Source organism: Bos indicus x Bos taurus, chromosome 11, assembly GCF_003369695.1.
Source record: "Bos indicus x Bos taurus breed Angus x Brahman F1 hybrid chromosome 11, Bos_hybrid_MaternalHap_v2.0, whole genome shotgun sequence".
In the NCBI taxonomy this organism is placed as follows: Eukaryota; Metazoa; Chordata; class Mammalia; order Artiodactyla; family Bovidae; genus Bos; species Bos indicus x Bos taurus.
The window spans coordinates 32753134-32773059 of NC_040086.1; the positions used below are offsets into that span (position 1 = coordinate 32753134).

General features: G+C 37.6%; 1 protein-coding gene across 26 annotated transcripts in view; it reads right to left on the reverse strand.

Annotated features, from left to right (window-relative positions):
• Window positions 1–19926, reverse strand: part of NRXN1 (neurexin 1) — a 1214076-nt gene that overhangs the window by 754344 nt on the left and 439806 nt on the right. The gene's annotated exons all lie outside the window — the stretch shown is intronic.

Consider the following 19926-nt stretch of genomic DNA (forward strand, 5'->3'; position numbering starts at 1 on the left):
AGTAAAGAAAATATACTATGCAAATTACCAAATCTTAACAGAAACGATCACTAATCAGCCCCCAGATTAACTCTTTGTCTAGTTAACATTCATGACAAGAGCCTTGTCAGAGTTAAACAGCATTGTGAAAAAGTGAAAGGGTTAGTCACTCAGTCGTGCTCGACTCTTTGTGAACCTGTGAACTGTAGCCTGTCAGGCTCCTCAGTCCATGGAATTCAGGCAAGAATCCTGGAGTGGGTTGCCATTCCTTAACAATACTGTAGGTGGCAGCATATTTTTAAGAAACGTCAGCTATTGGGCCATCAACTGCAATAGCTAAATCTGACATTCTTGAAAATTCAATTAATTTTTAAGTATCACTGAAAGAGCTCTGATCAGAGCAAGTAGCTCTGTGATATCTCCAGGGCACGAGTCAGGTACCATAAATACATATTGGATGGTTCTACTCTGCTGGCAACAATGGATTCCAAGTGTTTGCAATATTCTCTCCACCCAACTGAGGTTATTTTAATTTTCAGTGAGGTATTTATATTCAAAAGATCTTCTCAGTGAAGAGCCACATATTTCCACCATTGAGAAACCATAACAAATTATCTGGTGAGGGGAAAGTAAAGAAGAAAAATAACAGAATTTGGTCTGGGAGTGAATAGATTTCTTATAGAGCAAATGAACTTTTTTCTCCCTGGGTGGAGGAGACAGTGATAGCAGGCCTAATGGCAGAAGCTGGATTTTTTGTTCATTCTCTGATCTCACCAAGCAGATGGCAAGACTGGCTTTTATGAGACTGGTAAGAATTCCAGCACGTTCTCAGGGGAATAGCATGTAAATGAGGTCTCAACATTTTCTATATTTCTCAGTCTTCTCCACATTTATTTAGGGGTAACAACGTGGATCCCACAAAATGTTAAATCAAACAGAAATGGTGGCTATTTGGAAAGAGCAGTCTTTTCCCACTAATTAAGTGAGTTTAATCAAAGGAAAAGTAGAAGCCAAAATCTCCCTCAACTCTCTAGGCAATGATGGCATTGTACCAAGAAAAATGAGACCGTATGGTCTGGACTCAGCTTCTAATAAACTATAAACATAGAATTACAAGTGGTACTATAGAATCTGTTTCACTGGTAATACAGCATCTCTACTGTGCCCACTGGAGGGTTCAAAGCCAACAGGGGTCTCACTTTTATCTTTATCCTGGCAATAGGATTTTAACTCAGGACTACTTTCATTCAGTAGACATATACGTCATGTCTTTGCATTGGGGCTCAAATTAAGGTCTCAGCTCATCAGGGTCCAATGACCTGACTCTCTGGATACAGAAAGCATTGTAACAAATACAGGCAAGCAAGGCAAGGCACTGAATAAGATAGTGAGCACCAAGAATTTTCACAAGAGAGTGAACCCTTGAGGAAGAGTTATTACCTACTAGTAAACTATTAGTGAAGACTAGTGTTCAGGCCAAATCCACTACAGTCTAGTCAGAGTCATAGCAATGACAGCCCGATCCATACTAAAGGGTCCCTTCCCTTCACATACTCAAATTATCAGCTGAAATCCGCAAGTGTAAGCCCAGTGCTAGTCCTCAGCGATAGTGGAATGACCAACACTGACCTAATCCCTTTCTCTGAAAGTCTACGGTTTAAGTGTTTGCTTCTCAGGTCAGTTCAACATGGCAAATGGCTTGATACTGGAAGCCAGGACAACTAAATATTTATGATATAATGAAGGGAAAAAAAAAAAAAAAACATAGGCTAAAGTATGAATTTAGATCCTAGCGGGCCACAAGTTAACTGTACTGGGGGGCAATTATGCATCTTTTAAAATTTCAATTTCTAAACATGGTTAGTGATACCAGTCTCTCAGGATATAATGAGATTATGCTGTACAGACATCAGGGAAAGTTGGTGGGCACTAGAAATGGTAGATGTCTTCCTCCCAACCTAACTAATGTAATAAATATGATAAATGATCTAAAACAAATAGCATATGCCATATTTCATTATGAAATCTAGAAAACTCTCTTTAAGATCAGTTATAGAACAAGATGCCCGCTATCGACATACTGTGCTTCAAGTCCTAGCTAATGTAGGAAGAATAGAAAAACTTAAGAGCATTATCAAGAGTACAAGTGGAAAAAAAATCACATTAGGAAATATAATTGTACAACTGAAAGACCAAAAGTATCTTCAAAATCTATTAGGTTTAAGATACTTCAGAAAGATTGCAGGGTTCTATGAACTGGGGAAAACCGATGTTTTAAACATATAAACAGATCGATAGATTAGGTGAAATTCCAACAAAAATATCAATGATTTTTTTTTAACGAATTTGAAAAGCTGCTTCTATAAGTTCTATAGGAAAACAAAGAGCCCAAAATAGCCAAGATAGATCAGAGTAAGAATATTAAGGAAGTTTCCTGTGTAAAGATGAACAACTATTAGAAAATCGTGATAGCAAAGATAATTCATTAGGATAGACAAAAGGAGAGAATAAAGATAATAATCAAACTAAAAATAATCTTATGCATATACGAAAATGATTTACGTCGTCAGGCATTGCAAAAAAGTGAGAAAAGTACAGATTAGTCAAAAAGTGGTGTTGGGACAACAGGTTAACTACATGAATAAAGTGAAATTGAATATTTACATTATTTTGTTTACAAAAACCAATTCTCCATGGACTAAGAACATAAATTAGTGAGGTAAATCTGTAAACTTTTTGTTAAGACAAGAAATTATGATATGGAGGTATGGAAGGATTTATTAAATAGGCATACAAAAACTAATAAAATATTGATATATTCAACTGCATTAAAATTAAGAACACCTGTTTATCAATAATACCATAAAGAGAATAAGAATCTAAATTAAGTTGGCAGAAAATACTTTCATACCATATTAATCTGCAAAGGACTACAATACAGGATTTGCAAACCATTCTGATAAATCAGTTTGGAAAAAAAAAGATGAAAAATGGGAAAATTGGCAAATTATGCTTGGATACAGCTGAACAACAACAACAATTTCATAGAAAAACCAGTATATACTATTAGAATAAATAAAAATATGTTCAATTCTTTGAGTCTTCAGGGAAAGGCAAAACTCAAATTCAGAATTCATTTTGCAGCCATGAAATTGACAAAAATTGACAAGATAGAAAAACGCCCGGTTTTGTAAAAGCTATGGAAAAATAGTCATTGTTATCCAATGCTAATTAATGAGAGTGCTGATGAGTTTAAAATCGACCACCTGCAATAAGCACTATTTGTCCTTATGCTACCCCCATGGGAACATCACATATTATAAAGGTATTGGTCTTCAGAAAATGGTTACCATAATCAATAAAAATAACATTCCCAATTTCTTTCAATCCATTACTCTCTCCTCACTGTTCTGATCATTTGATGAGTAATAGGAATATAGAGCCAAGAGAATTCAAGGAATAGGGAGCCAAAAGAATTCTGGCTCATATCCATATACATACATCAGATATGGTGAGATTCACTTTCTGAAGGGGATATTTGCAAACTTTTCATGCCCACTGAATACTCAGAAGAGGTCTCTGAACCAAAGGGAGTTTTAGAGATCTTCTTCTAGCCCGAGTTTTTAGTTTATATCATTCGGAAAGTGATGCACATGAAGTTTAAATGACTATCAAATTCAGAAAATGCCAGTCACAGAAGAGGACTTGAATTCAGCCTGCTACCCTTAAATACTAAATAACAGAGACTGGGTCCTTGAAGAGGCTTGTTGCTAGTTAAGAGGCTGTAGCATTTTATCCAGCAGACTTCACATCATTCCAAATATGATTTATGCAAAATAAATCCAGATAATGTGGCAGAGCCAAAGGAAAAGTACTAAATATTAGAGTTTATGGTTTACTAGATGGAAATCTGTGAAGTTATATGAATGTCAATAACATTTCACACCATCATATTCGTATTACTCAAAAATGAAAATATATCACTCCTTTTATGTTGTTTAATACCAAATTAAGATAATTTAAATTTTCATTAAATGCAACCATGTAGTTTTGGAAGAATTCACCATGTAGAATATATCTTTACATCAAAAAATCATAAATGAGACATGAATCTAAGCAGGGAAATATTTTTGTTATGTTCTTTTTCAAGAAAGAATTTGTTTACCATATGAGAATATGTAAGTCATTCAGTTTTCTTCAAGAGGACTATAATTCATCCTTGTTACCACACTGTCTTTATCATTAAGTTTTGTGCTATGTCAAATGCAAATGCCAAGTAGCACAGGAAAGAGTTATTCATGCTTTCCTGTTGAACAATTAAAGAAAGGGTCTACATCCATTTTAAAAGATAAGATCCAAATATCTTATGCATTTCTAATATGTTCTAAAATAATAAACATCAAAAAGAAATTAGATTCACAATTATAGGAAAAGATGTTCAACTTTATTAGAATTCAGAGAAATGCAAACTAAGCCATAACAAAATGTCAATACATTACACCACAATGAATAAAAAAATAAAACAAGTGAAAAAGACAAAATGTACCAAGTATTAGGATGTGGAGCAACTAGAACTCTTATGTATTGCTGGTGAGAACTGCTTTTTGAAATTAGCAGTATCTTTAAAAGATACATTTGCCTATCTTATGACCAAGGAATCTCCCCTTATAAGTATGCCGCTAAGTCACTTCAGTCGTGTCCAACTCTGTGCGACCCCATAGACGGCAGCCCACCAGGCTCCCCCGTCCCTGGGATTCTCCAGGCAAGAACACTGGAGTGGGTTGCCATTTCCTTCTCCAATGCATGAAAGTGAAAAGGGAAAGTGAAGTCGCTCAGTCGTGTCCAACTCTTAGCGACCCCATGGACTGCAGCCTACCAGGCTCCTCCGTCCATGGGATTTTCCAGGAAAGAGTACTGGAGTGGGTTGCCATTGCCTTCTCCACCTTATAAGTATACATCCAACAGAATGAACACAAGATCATCAGAATGACACACTAGAATGTTTACAGCAGCACTCTGCATAATAACCTCAAACTGAACAGTACTTAAATGCCAATCAATAGTAGAATGGATAAATAAATTGGGGCATAATTATAGAATATTATATTAAACAGCAAAGAGAATATATGGTCTATAATTACATGCAAAAATATGGATAAAACTCATAATAACATTGAGTAAAAAAAAAAAAAGCCAGACAAAAGAGAAGATACTTATGATTTCATTTATATAAAAAAAAATAAAACTAAATCTCTACTGTTGTAAGTCAAGGTCTGACTGCCTTTGATAGAAATGAAGAGGAAACTAGTTAGCAGGACGTTGGGGGTACTAGCAATGTTCTGTTCTTGATCTGGTTTTTTTATGTGTGTGATCAGAGTGCAAACATTCATATAGCTATACACTAATGATATGTGCACTTTCTAGTATTTATACTATATTTCAAAAAATAATTTAAATTCATAATCTAGATGACTGAGAACAAAATAAATTCATCTGATAAAGTCTTTTCTTCCTGATTAATAGGGTGATATGAGCAAGGCATTACTTTATTTATAGTACTTTTATTAGTAAAAATGAAAATAACAACAATAGTAATAAGACCAACTATGCATCACTTTAAAACTTTTCTATGTATATCAATATCCCTTAATACCATTTGCTCTCCAGAGCAACCTCACATGATTTAGAAAATATAAATAAGTTGCATGGATATAATTATAATTGTTTGAGGGACCATACTCCAAATGTGCTGATTAATGGATCACTGTCTATCTGAAGGGGGTGTCTACTACTCGTCATGGAAATGCTATGACAGAATTAGAGAAACATTTAAAAAATAAACTGCTCAAAAACTTGATTTATTTTTCTAATATTCTATATTAATTTGCTTTCTGTTATAATACAACTGGAGAAAGAGATAGCTAATGGGCGCCACTGGATTTTAGTCCTCACCAATTTTCAACTATTTTATGACTTGGACAAAAATACACAATTCTTGCTCATCTAGTTTTCTGAAGGAAAGTTCAATGAAAAAAATCTAAATTGTATAAAATCTGAGTTCTATTCTGAGGTCTAAAATCACTCAACTGAACAAGGAAGAATATGCAGAAAACATGACTTCCCAGACATACCAGATAAAACAAAGAAAGCTAAATCTAGAGGATTTAGAACATGAATCAAAGTGTAAGAGAGAAGTCACTCAGTTGTGTCCAACTCTTTGCAAGCCCATGGACTGTAGCTGACCAGGCTCCTCCGTCCATGGGATTTTCCAGACAAGAATACTGGAGTGGGTTGCCATTTCCTTCTCCAGGGGATCTTCCTGACACAGGGATTGAACCTGAGTCTCCTGCACCGCAGGCAGATTCTTTACCATCTGAGCCACCGGGAAACCCCAAAGTGTGAGGAAGACACTCAAAAAGCTCAGGTAGGCATGGGTTATATTCATAGCAGTTCTTAGAAGAGGGATGGGATGGTCTTCGGGCGGCTCATGCCTGCTATCACACTCCTATTTAGACAAGCTGGGATTTATTGGATATATATTGAGATGATAAAAGACTTCTAGATTACATAAGGTAGTGTCAAAAGCCTTCTAAAGAAAAATTTTGAAGATATGTGACAGAATCTTCAAACATTAGGAAGGCTATTCCCTAGAGGAGCAATTCCATTTTGCAGCGAATCAGGGGTGTGAATAGAATCAAAGCATAAAAGCTATGAGAAAATATATCTCAAAATAATAGACTTTATAAGAGAGCTATCCATAGGTGGAACATTTCATTTGCTAGAAAACAAATTTCTCATCACAGAAAGGACTTAAACATAACCGAAACTTAACTGGATATGGCAGATGGTGTTCAATCTTTGGATGGTCAACTGAACAAGTGGATCCTTTTTAACAGCAAGAATTACTGATTTATACTTTAGAGACTGGAATATTTGACAAAAAAAAAAGGTTATATGACTTTTCGAGTTCACTCACAAATTGATTCTCAGAGCAGTACCCCTTCCCATTGCTTATGCTTTGGGTAAAGTCTCACTAATTTTTCCCTATGTTGTCACAACTTTCAAGTTCACTGAACTTCTTTACTAAGTGAAGGACCTGCAAGGAAATGACCCTAATTCCTAAGGCAAAGATATCTATGGTCAGAGAGAAGTCTTACTATTTCCACTCACATGGAGAATGTCAGGCTATTTTCTGAAGGCAAGAACCTGACCTACATTATTGTTCTCGATTATCTTGCTTTTCATATACACAATCCCAAATCACACAGGTTTATAAGGTTTCATTATACCTTAAAATATATTCTAAGGTTGTGCTCAACACAAACCAGGAACTAAAATCAACACATTAAAAAAAAAGTGAACAAAAACTGACATTTGAGTAAGAGACTTGTTTCATTTGTTTTACTGCTCTAGAAGTCAAATACACAAGAATATCATGCCAAAAATATTCTTGACTAAACAAAGGTACACACTAGAAGTTTACATTATTAAATTAAATAACAAGCCTGGCTGTCTCTATGAAGATAAAGCAAGCTTAGAAAAACAGAAAAAAAAGGTCTGCCTATTGAATCACATCCGGTTAAATTCTCAGTTCCTAAGAAGTGTTAACAGAAAACAGCATAGTTTTATTTGCCAAAATCCTTTGTAACTGATACATTAAAATAATCAATTGATCACTGTAAGGAAAAACAGCATTATTTTAAAGGGAGAATAGTTCTTTATCTGGACTTTCTATCAGATGAAATGTCATAAATCATTCCAAAATTTCCAATTATGATTCAACCTACAGAAATTCTGTGGTTAGCTTCTATTGTTTGCAGCAAGAAATAAAGCTTCATAAAATATTCATTCTTCATGGTTTTATTTCATTTCAGATACACCTCAAGGCAACCAATCTGGAAGTAAGTTGCCAGGTATTCATCAGATAACCCTAGAAAAATAGGCATACTTTTAATGATGATATACGTGAAGTCATTAAATATGAAAGTGAAAGACTTAGATATTATTTGACATAATGCTTTAATTTATTAGATGAAGTGAGGGCTGAACAGATAAAACCATGATCACATTAATTAATTGGAGTAGAATCATAATATGTAAACCCCCCTTACTTTCTTTATTCCAATCTTACTCTTCCTTACTCCCTAGATAATGCCATGAAATGAGCCTCTAACTAATGACCAAAAACTAAATGCCATTTACACTTGAACATACTTTAAAAAAATAAAAATAAAAAATAACAGGACACAGTTCAATACTCCAGGACAATTTTCCAATTCTATTGTGCAACTGATTTGCATTTGTTTGTATAACTGCAGGTGCTGGGAACCAAACAGGCCACTCCGTGCCTAACTGGCCTGATGACCATTCACTTCTGCACAGATCAGATGACATGCAGGAAAAGTCATAAACAAACATTCACCAGGTGTGCAATATTGTAATTTCTGGGCCTGCCTTGGGCTCAACTCCCACAGTTGAATCTATGACTAGACTCCATCATCTTTTAACCTGGTGGATATCAGTGACACAATCAAAGCAAAAACACAGCATTGTGTGTGCCGTACTTAGTCACTCAGTCGTGTCCTACTCTTTGTGACACCATGGACTATAGCCCACCAGGCTCCTCTGTCCATGGGGATTCTCCAGGCAAGAATACTGGAGTGGGTTGCCATGCCCTCCTCCAGAGGATCTTCTCAACCCAGGGAAGGCAGATTCTTTACCATCTGAACCACCAGGGAAACCCATAGCATGGTAAATATACGCTTTCCAAAGCAACTCTATATAAACTTATGATTTCTTTGGGTGTCAGTGAATGAATACCTAATAAATAAATAAATAAAATACATATGTATATATAGCATATATACTATTACATATATAATTAGAGGATTACAATGATGTTTATAGCAGATTTATAGATGCTGCTAAGTTGCTTCAGTTGTGTCTGACTCTGTGTGACCCCATAGACGGCAGCCCACCAGGCTCCCCCGTTCCTGGGATTCTCCAGGCAAGAACACTGGAGCGGGTTGACATTTCCTTCTCCAATGCATGATAGTGAAAAGTGAAAGTGAAGTCGCTCTGTCGTGCCCGACTCTTAGCAACCCCATGGACTGAAGCCTTCCAGGCTCCTCCATCCATGGGATTTTCCAGGCAAGAGTACTGGAGTGGGGTGCCATTGCCTTCTCGAAGATTTATAGATATCCTGTATTTAAACATATATATATAAACATTCCTCATTTATACTATTCCTCATTATACTATGGAGGCAACCAACCCACTCTAGTATTATTGCCTGGAGGATCTCATGGAAAGAGAAGCCTGGCAGGCTACAGTCCATAGAATCACAAAGTCAGATGCGATTGAAGCAACTTAGCACACACTCACACATTTATACTGATCAGTATAAACTAAAAACACTTGGATTTTATTTATTTATTTTTGACTGTGCTGGGTCTTTGCTGCTTTGAGAGGACTTTGTTTAGTTGTGGTGAGAGGGGGCTACTCTTTGTTGCAGTGCAAGGGCTACTCCTTGTGGTAGCGTCTCCTATTGGGGAGCACAGCTTCTAGGTGTGTGGGCTTCAGCAACTGTGGTCACACTCTCAGCAGCTGTGGCTTGGAGGCTCAAGAGTGCAGTCTCAACAGTTGTGGCACATGGGCTTAGTTGCTCCACGGCTTGTGAAATCCTCCCAGACCAGGGACTGAACCCATGTTCAATATTTTATATACTTATTTATATATCATTGGCAGGCAGATTCTTATCCACTGTGCCACCAGGGAAGTCTAGGAACACTGGAATTTTAGAGTACCACACTTTGCACCAGGAGAAGGGATACTGGAAACCCATGGTGTGTCTTTGATCTTAAGGCAAAGAATATTGAATGCAAAAAGTCACACATATAAAGCCTAGTATTGAAGTTCAAATTGAGAGGGAGATTAATAATCCATTCAGGCATCATTCTGGTCAAACTTTTTTAATTTTATTCCATGTACAATGGGAAGTCATTGGAGCATTGCAAGCTGAAAAGTGATAAGATTTGATCTGCATTTTAAAAAGTTCTCTGACTTCTATGTAGAGATTGGATTCTGGATATGTATGAAAGCGACAGCAATGAGACCGATAGTTATAAAGTTATAGATCATAGGAATGGGGGCTATAGAGTCATATACAACTGGGTTTGAATCCCACTCTTGCATTGCTACTGCTGCTAAGTCGCTTCAGTCATGTCCGACTCTGTGCGACCCCATAGCAGCAGCCCACCAGGCTCCCCCATCCCTGGGAGGCTCCAGGCAAGAACACTGGAGTGGGTTGCCATTTCCTTCTCCTACTCTTACATTATGAGTACTTAAAGAATAATCACTCATCTTAAAAATCTGTTTTCTGATCAATGAGTGGAGGCATAGGAGCTATCTACATCCATGATGGTTAGTTGTGAGAATTAAGTAATATAACACATGTGTAATAAATTTATTAAAATCAAAATCCAAGGGATATATTCATGGTATATAAACATGAAAGAATATTTATTTATGCATTCATTATATTTCCTCAATCACTGATTTTAAACATGCACACACTGTCACTTCCTTTCCCCATCTCTTAATGACATCCTGGGCAGACTTACTAAATCTCTGGTCTTTTGGTTATTAAAGACTCAGGCTACTTGATAACTTTCACCTCAGATATGATATAAGTTTCATCCCTCAATTCACAGTCTGAGCTGAGGAACAAAGGGAGGATGTGGTGTAACCACAGACATCTTTTTACCAGCTGCCTTAAAACCTGGCCCTTCCAGTATATTGGGATGGAGTTGATGAGAGGAAGAGAATAAGACAGAGGCCACTATTGCAGTCTCCTTCTATTGGTTGTAACTGCTTCTTTGATTCACCCTCCCTGACCTCTAATGCCCTTGAAATGGTAGACTCAAGTGTGCTTTAGGACCTCATCACTGCATTTTCCAAACATAATGAGACAGACAGAAAGGTGGGGATGGGCTTGATTCATCTGGCCCAACTTGCTTCATCCTCTGGTTCCAACACACTGCATCTGGCTCCTGTCATGCCCTGGCCCTGCAGCCCAGCAAGTGGTCTTCTTGTGAGTAATACTGGCCAGATGGTTCAAGCTCCAGACTAAAGAAGAGCGTCTGCATGACCCACAGAATCTTAGGCATCCTGGCTACACCAGATGTTGTGAGTGTAAGCTATCCTCCTTTGTCTCTTTCCATCCTGCCAATTCCCTTTCTCCTCAGTAAGGCAAAGGCAGGTCAGCAAGTTTGATGCAGACACTGTCATGCATCAGGAATGTAGACACAGACAAGCTTCTATGGCAGTCTCTTCTCTGTTACCTCGGGCAAAGGGAACAGACTCTCCTTGGACAGTATATTTTCATGAGGCCTATTATCTACTGACACTTCGGTCCACTCACTCAACTAATGCTTGGGTAGATAAGGAAGGTGGGAGGTAGGGAGGCAGGAATTGGGTTCAGTTCAGTTCAGTTCAGTGGCTCAGTCGCGTCCGACTCTTTGCAACCCCATGAATCTCAGTACGCCAGGCCTCCTTGTCCATCACCATTTCCTAGAGTTCACTCAAACTCATGTCCATCGAGTCGGTGATGCCATCCAGCCATCTCATCCTCTGTTGTCCCCTCTTCCTCCTGCCCCCAATCCCTCCGTGCATCAGGGTCTTTTCCAATGAGTCAACTCTTTGCATGAGGTGGCCAAAGTACTGGAGTTTCAGCTTTAACATCATTCCTTCCAAAGAACACCCAGGGCTGATCTCCTTTAGAATGGACTGGTTGGATCTCCTTGCAGTCCAAGGGACTCTCAAGAGTCTTCTCCAACATCACAGTTCAAAAGCATCAATTCTTCAGCACTCAGCTTTCTTCACAGTCCAACTCTCACATCCCTACATGACCACCGGAAAAACCATAGCCTTGACTAGATGGACCTTTGTTGGCAAAGTAATGTCTCTGCTTTTGAATATGCTATCTAGGTTGGTCATAACTTTTCTTCCAAGGAGTAAGCGTCTTTTAATTTCATGGCTGCAATCACCATCTGCAGTGATTTTGGAGCCCCCCAAAATAGTCTGACACTATTTCCACTGTTTCCCCATCGATTTCCCATGAAGTGATGGGACCAGATGCCATGATCTTCGTTTTCTGAGTGTTGAAACTTAAGCCAACTTTTTCACTATCCTCTTTCATCAAGAGGCTTTTTAGTTCCTCTTCACTTTCTGCCATTAGGCATTGGGTTAGAGGTTGTCAAAAGATTACTTTTGCTGTCTTCTACTAAGTGCTGAGGGAGATAAGTGGCCAGTGTTTAGAGATTTTCTTTAGAGTAGAGGTTACTTAAATTCTGTTTCAAGGGCCTTTAATCAACAATTCTATGCAAAAAATTTATCCTCAACATTCTGTTGTGAATATAAAGAAGTATGCTTTATATTGCCTGGCATATGGCGAGCAATCAGCTGTTGGTTATCGTTATCATTGCTGGTTATCGCTAGTATTACTGACTGTTTGTCCTCTGTCCATGGAATTCTCCAGGCAAGAATACTGGAGTGGGTAGCCATTCCCTTCTCCAGGGGATCTTCCTGACCCAGGGATTGAACCCAGGTCTCCTGCCTTACAGGCAGATTCTCTACTGTCTCTATCTGAGCCAACAGGGAATCCCATTACAAAAGTAAATATCATATTTTAAAGACTGTCTAGTAGTTGTTTTTTTTTTTAATCAGCTTTTTAGTTAATAATTTAATAACTAGAATTTCATTTTGGCCAATACCCTAATTTTAGGAAACTGTTGGTTAATTTAGCTTCATGCTGTAAAAGATGACTTTCAAAATGATTTCATGAGGTTTTTGTGCTTTTTTTAACTTTCATTTTTCATTCTCTAAAAAAACAAAAAAACATCAGCCTAAAGATCAGGAGAGTTGAGCACTGGTTTTGACTCAGCCCCTTTCAGCTCTCTGTCCCTTTGGTCACCCCGTTTAGCCTCAATGGCCTCATTTTCCTCCCTGGCAGAGTGATATAGCTGGACTAAGTGATCCCCAGTGATTCTCTCAATTTTAAAATGTTATGGTCCTGTAACATTCTTGACTTATTGAGCCACTGTTTCACGGATTCATTCAATAAACATTTACTGAGGCTCAACTTTGTGCCAAATTCTACCGCTTTCCTGCTGTCAAAATCACATAACAAGCTAGTTAAAATGTCTTTAAAGTTTTCTGGTGATGCTACTTTTACAAAGAACTTTCCACAGCAACCCCTATGTCTATCTGAGCTTCTAGAGCTACTTTTGCTCTTAGACTGTAAGGACTTAAAATTTAAGAAAAGTAAAGCAACATTGAAAGTGTTTTGTTCACACTCGATCAGAAGCAAACGTTCTATTCTGATCACATTTCTTCCTTGTCCAGAAACAAATACCTTCAACAGACTTTCTGGTTCAATATATGCTGGGGTGTTAAAAGAATGCGTTTGATGAAACTTTTTTTCTCCCAAATTTAAGGCACTTTTCTATATAAGTGAAATTCCTAGAATAATAAATCACTTTAAGTAGAGGATAATATTTTACCATAAGTTTATATGAATCCATTCAGGACCATGTATATTTCTTTAATGAACGTATGAAAGGATATATTAACAATGAATAGCGTTTTCCAATCAACAATGACTAATGCTTTCCAATGGATTAGTTTGGAATTAGGAACCTTGGGTTCAGTTTCCCCCCTTAATGGGTTTGTGCTACATGACCATGGGCACATCTTTAACTGAGTCTGAGCTGACCACAGTACAATGACTATCATGATGTTGCCATGCCACACCTTCAGATTTTTAAAAAATAAGGATTGGTGATATAATGATTTTGGAATCATGATTATTAATTATATACTGATTCTTCCATAACCTCCCCACACCCATCTATCATAGCTGTGTTGAAAGCATCATAAATTAACACTGTCAAGCTCAGCATTTCTCAAACCAGGTTTCTCATCTGCTTTGAATACTGTTTTCTCAAGTCTCCCAAGAATGGTACAAAACTATACCTTTCTAGATACACAGGAGAGAAGTTATTCTGTTCAATAGATTTCTTAGGTCTTTATTTCTTTCCCAACACCAGCAGAGCTCTAGCTTAATGCAAATATATAGAATTTATCAGAAATAATTCGGAAGTAGTTTACAGAATAGAAGGAATTGCTGACCCATGAAGTCTTGGTAGGGAAGAAACGTGGGGAAGAGCTAAGCTCCTCACAGGTTTTGGTCTCCTATAAGGCTGTATCACTCATATACTCAACAACAGTGAATCCCAGTCTCCAAGTCATTTCAGTTTTTAATTCCCCAAAGGGGATGAAATTTGATTAGCCTGGCTTGCATTGGTCAGAAATATTTATTCCCAGTTCAGATTTTTATGATTGGGAAGGGAAAATAGGCAGGATTATAAAACAGGGGCATGTGTGGGAATCATTGTAAGAGAGCAGTCTCATTGGTTAATACCTGACATTGTCAACAAGTCGGTATTGGGATCTAATATTAAAAGAGCAAAATTCCTAGAATGTAGAAATTATTATAATTACCTTTTTAGTGCCACCTACAATATAAATTTATGTTTTAGGCTCCAATTTTTAAAATATGGACACTGGCTGGTTTGTGATCAACAGTGAAACTTCATCAGAAATGTCAGTGAGTCATATAAATGTAAATTTTAATGAACAGGAAAAAGGAGACCTATAAAGGTTACAAAAATTTTCTCTGGCATCTATAGCTAGGCACAGATGAAGCAGGGATGAGAAGCTGAGTCTCTAGACCAGTTGATCCCAAACAGGGCTAGTCATCAGAATCACCTGGGAAACATTTCAAAAAATATTACACAGTACAGGGAATATAGACAGTATTTTATAATAACAATAAATGGAGTATAATCTTTAAACATTTGTGAATCATGATGCTATATACGTGAAACACACAATACTGTATAACAGCCACACCTCACTAAAAAAAAAAAAAAGAAGAAAAAGAAGCATATTTCTAGCACCTACCCCCTTAAGTCATACTTTAATAAGATTTGGAGTAGTACTCCTGATACTTTATTATTATTATTTCTTACTTTCCACTTATTTCCAGTACACATTAAGCTTGAAACTCAATGTTTTTTTGTAAATTACTGGGCTGTCCCTTCCCTTACTCTCCACTGAAAGAACCCATTTCCCAACAGTAAGCACAAAATGTAGAATAACATGGATGAAATATAAATGAAGCAATCAAAAAGCAGAGCACATTCTCACTTTTTAGCTTGGAAGTCATTTGACTGATGAGAGAACATTCTGGCCAGACTGAATAATACCACCTCTTAAATCGGTAGCTGTAATTCACAATGCATCTGTTCACTTCTCGCAGTGAGCATTCTCTGGTCTCAAAGATAAGACATATTTCCACATTCATAAGCTGTAATTTTATACACTTTTTTCACCTTTTCTACCTGTTGTGAGTAAACCAAATACTGTATCGAAACAAGTCTTTTCTTTCTAAAGATCACTGACCATGACATTTTGTGGCAAGAATATGTGGATATATTTTAGATACTACGCTTGAAATAAGTTGCCTACCCCTCATTTTCCCGCACTACATGCCCTTCTCATGAACAATTAATAAAACTGTAAAAGTTAAAGAGATCTTCTAATTCAGAGACTTTTGAAAATTTCTTCCTAGGTACTGAGGATTCAGATCCTCTATATAGACTTTGTACTTGCAATGCACTCTTATATTGTTTTTTTCTAGAAATGGTAACTGATCTAAATTGATTTCAAACAGGTTCACCACTCAAATTTGAAAAACACTGATTTACAAAACTACAATGAGGTATCTCACACCTGTCAGAATGGCCATTAACAAAGTCTACAGACAGTAAATGTTGGAGAGGGTGTTGAGAAAAGGGAACGTTACTGCACTGTTAGTGGGAATGCAAATTGATACAGCACTATGGAGAACAGCATGGAAATTCCTTTAAAAACCAGGAATTAAACTACCAAACAACCCAGCAATCCCACTACTGACCATATATTCTGAGGAAACCATAACTGAAAAAGACACATGTACCCCAAGGTTTATTGCAGCACTATTCATAATAGCTAGGACACGGAAGCAACCTAGATGTACTGACAGATGAATTGGTAAAGAAGTTGTGATACATACACACAATGTACTATCACTCAGCTATAAAAAGGAACACACTGAGTCAGTTCTAACGAGGCAGATGAACCTAGAGCCTATTATACAGAGGATAAGTCAGAAAGAGAACGACAAACACTGTATATTAATTCATTTATATAGAATCTCAAAATATGGTACTGATAACCCTATTTTCAGGTCAGCAAAGGAGACACAGACATAAAGGACAGACTTTGGAACACAGTAGGGGAAGGAGAGAGTGAGATGATTTGACAGAGTAGCATTGAAATATACACGTTACCACATGTAAAATAGATAGCGAGTAGGAATTTCCTGTATGATGCAGGGAACCCAAAGCCAATTCTCTGTGACAACCTAGAGTGGTGGGATGGGGAGGGAGGTAGGAGGAAGGTTCAAGAGGGAAGGGACATATGTATACCTATGGCTGATTCATGTAGATGTATGGCAGAAACCATCACAATATTGTAAAGTAATTATCCTCCAATTAAAAACTAAATTAAATTAATCAAAATGAAAAACATCGATTTAATTCAGCCTTTTCACTCTACAGATAAGAAAACCAAGGCCCAGAGAATTTAAGAGACTTGGCAGAAAGTTTGTAGCTTGTGAATATCTCAGACCGGAATATGGATCTCTGACTGAATCCCGTGGTCTTTACACCAGATTCTGTTGCATTTCTAATGCTGTTTTAAATAGGTTTGAATGGAACATCTTCACAGTTTCTGAGGGAAGAAAATATTCATTTTGAAGAATATAGGGCAGTCTGGCTCTTTCACCATGACACTCAATCCTAACTTAATCTCTTTCTCAGATAACTAGTTTTCATAACTCCAAGACAACATATGTAAGATTTTAGCTTTATAGCTTTCAAGTTGCCAGTTAAGAGTACCAATATTTTTTCTCAGCTATAATCTCAAAGTGAAGTAGTCATCTAGACTATTTTACAGTGTTTGCACTAATTATGTTAAGCTTCTCAACATCAAAATTTTAATTTTGCAGTTTATTTTGATTTATAGTATTATAATGAAAGCGATTGACTTCAACGTTCAAATATTGCCACTTAAAAACAGTGCATTTTATTTTAAATTGAGAGTATTGCCAATAATGTGGGAAAAAATCTGTATTGTTTTACAATAAAAAATAAACATAAATTTAATATATATAACTATATTGTCAAGAATTGAATCAGTGACTCATTAGGTATATCAGACTGAGGTTATCTGATGAAATGTTTAATGTTCACAGTGGTTTTCAACTTGGCATCACAACAAAATCATCTAAAGAGCCTTCAGTTCAGTTCAGTTCAGTCACTCAGTTGTGTCTGATTCTTTGCGACCCCATGAATCCCAGCACGCCAGGCCTCCGTGTCCATCACCATCTCCCGGAGTTCACTCAAACTCACGTCCATCGAGTCGGTGATGCCATCCAGCCACCTCATCCTCTGTTGTCCCCTTCTCCTCCTGTCCCCAATCCCTCCCAGCATCGGAGTCTTTTCCAATGAGTCAACTCTTCGCATGAGGTGGCGAAAGTATTGGAGTTTCAGCTTTAGAATCATTCCTTCCAAAGAACACCCAGGGCTGATCTCCTTTAGAAGGACTGGTTGGATCTCCTTGCAGTTCAAGGGATTCTCAAGAGCCTTCTCCAACACCACAGTTCAAAAGCATAAATTCTTCAGCTCTCAGCTTTCTTCACAGTCCAACTCTCGCATCCATACATGACCACTGGAAAAACCATAGCCTTGACTAGATGGACCTTTGTTGGCAAAGTAATGTCTCTGCTTTTCAAAATGCTATCTAGGTTGGTCATAACTTTTCTTCCAAGGAGTAAGCGTCTTTTAATTTCATGGCTGCAATCACCATCTGCAGTGATTTTGGAGCCCAAACTGTTTCCACTGTTTCCCCGTCTATTTCCCATGTAGTGATGGGACCAGATGCCATAATCTTTGTTTTCTGAATGTTGAGCTTTAAGCCAACTTTTTCACTCTCCACTTTCACTTTCATCCTTAGAAAATATTATTGCCTCAGTTCCAGACACCCACCTCTATACCCTCATTTAATTGGTCCAGTGAGTGTCCTGGGCATGGGCATGTTTAGAAGTGATTGAATCCCAGGTGATTCAAATGTATCAACACAGAAGGGTATCATGGGTTTGGTTTAGAAAGATATGACCTAAACATTTAACGTGTAATAAGAGTCCCTTTACAAATGTACTAATTTAGTTATAATAATGTGACAAAACGTTGCAGCTCTTTAAGTTATAATCTTTAGATATGATCTGCCTGTGTATAGTATTGCTTTACATCTGCATTCTGCTTGAGTAATAATAAGTAGTTGGAATACTTTATTTCACAAAATGGCAACACAAGTGCATGTCCTCTCTTTCCTTCAATGTACATACATTATCAGACTGACCTAAAAGGGCCAGTCTTTTATGTAAAGCACAAGCATGGATCTTCAACCCATTCAGATGCTGACATTATACGTTTCCTTCCTGAAGGAAAATCATCTAAGAAGCAATGAAGAGTCCTACTACCAATTCAGGCAATCACATTTGCCCAAACACATAGAAACTCCCAAGTAGCTGAATTCAACTGTTTTCAGTTTTCTTTTAATTAAAAAATTTAGCCAATCTTCAAAACCCTCATTATACAAATATATAATGTTTATGTATTTCTGTAAAATTTAATGCCAAAGTTCAAAGAAGGCAAACATTCTGTCTTGAACGGTGCTCTTTATGTGCTGGTCAGAATAACACCCGAAGCTGATGAAATGTCTATGGAAGCTAAATATCTCACGGTGGACACTAAAAACAAGGATGTTCTACTCTGAGGAGAAAGTCACGGGAAGAAGTGCTGGGATTAAAGTGGATAAAGAAAGCAAGCTGCAGCGCATAAGCTGGTCCTGAAACAGTTAACAAGAGGAGCCCACACCCGTCCATCAGCAACTCTCCTTGGCAGGCCTGTCTTTCTTTAACAGGTGACACCTCGGTACACCACAGGCTGAAATTTGAAGCATCTAAGGCTCCTCTTCCTTCTCCTAATAGACAAATGCACAAAACCCTGATTTTTCTTCCCTTGCTGCTGTGCCATAATAAACAATCGCTCGGGATTTTAACCAAGTCAAATGCTGACTAAAAGCCTCCTCACAAAAGCCTTTTAATAAATCCCTGCTTGTGTTTTCTTTACGTGCATTTCAACTTGAAGACAAAGAGCTTTTTCCACATTTCCCTCATTTGCTGCTTCTTGCTGGACTAATTAAAAAGCACACTCTTTGAGTGCAGAAAAGGGATAAAATGGAAGAGTGGGCGGATGGTTCAAGATGGAATGTCCGTGGCTCTGTCAGGCCTGTGAGTCTCTCCAACTGACACAAACGCTTTATTCTTCTAGCTCCAATTTGAGGAAGACACAGAAGCAGCCCTTCAGCCTTTCCTACTTCAGGTCAGGGTCCTTTTTATACTTGGCATACAACCTAGACACATCTGAATTCTGTTCAAAATGGAAAGTTTTATGCTTCCAAGCAGTTCAAGTGCACTCTGCGGTCCTTGTGTCCTGTGGGCTGCCCTAGCAGGGTTGAGGCACCTCTCAGGGCGAAGTGGTTTGAAAGCTTTGAGGTTTTCTTGGCGACTGGGAAGAATAATTTGACTTCACTTGGAATAAGATCATATTCAGCAGAAAAGATCTGCTGTGCTCAAGGTCACGGACCTTGGCTCTGTGGATATTCAGTTATTCAGCAGAATAAGCACTCCATGCCTTCAAAGCACTTTAGGATGCTACT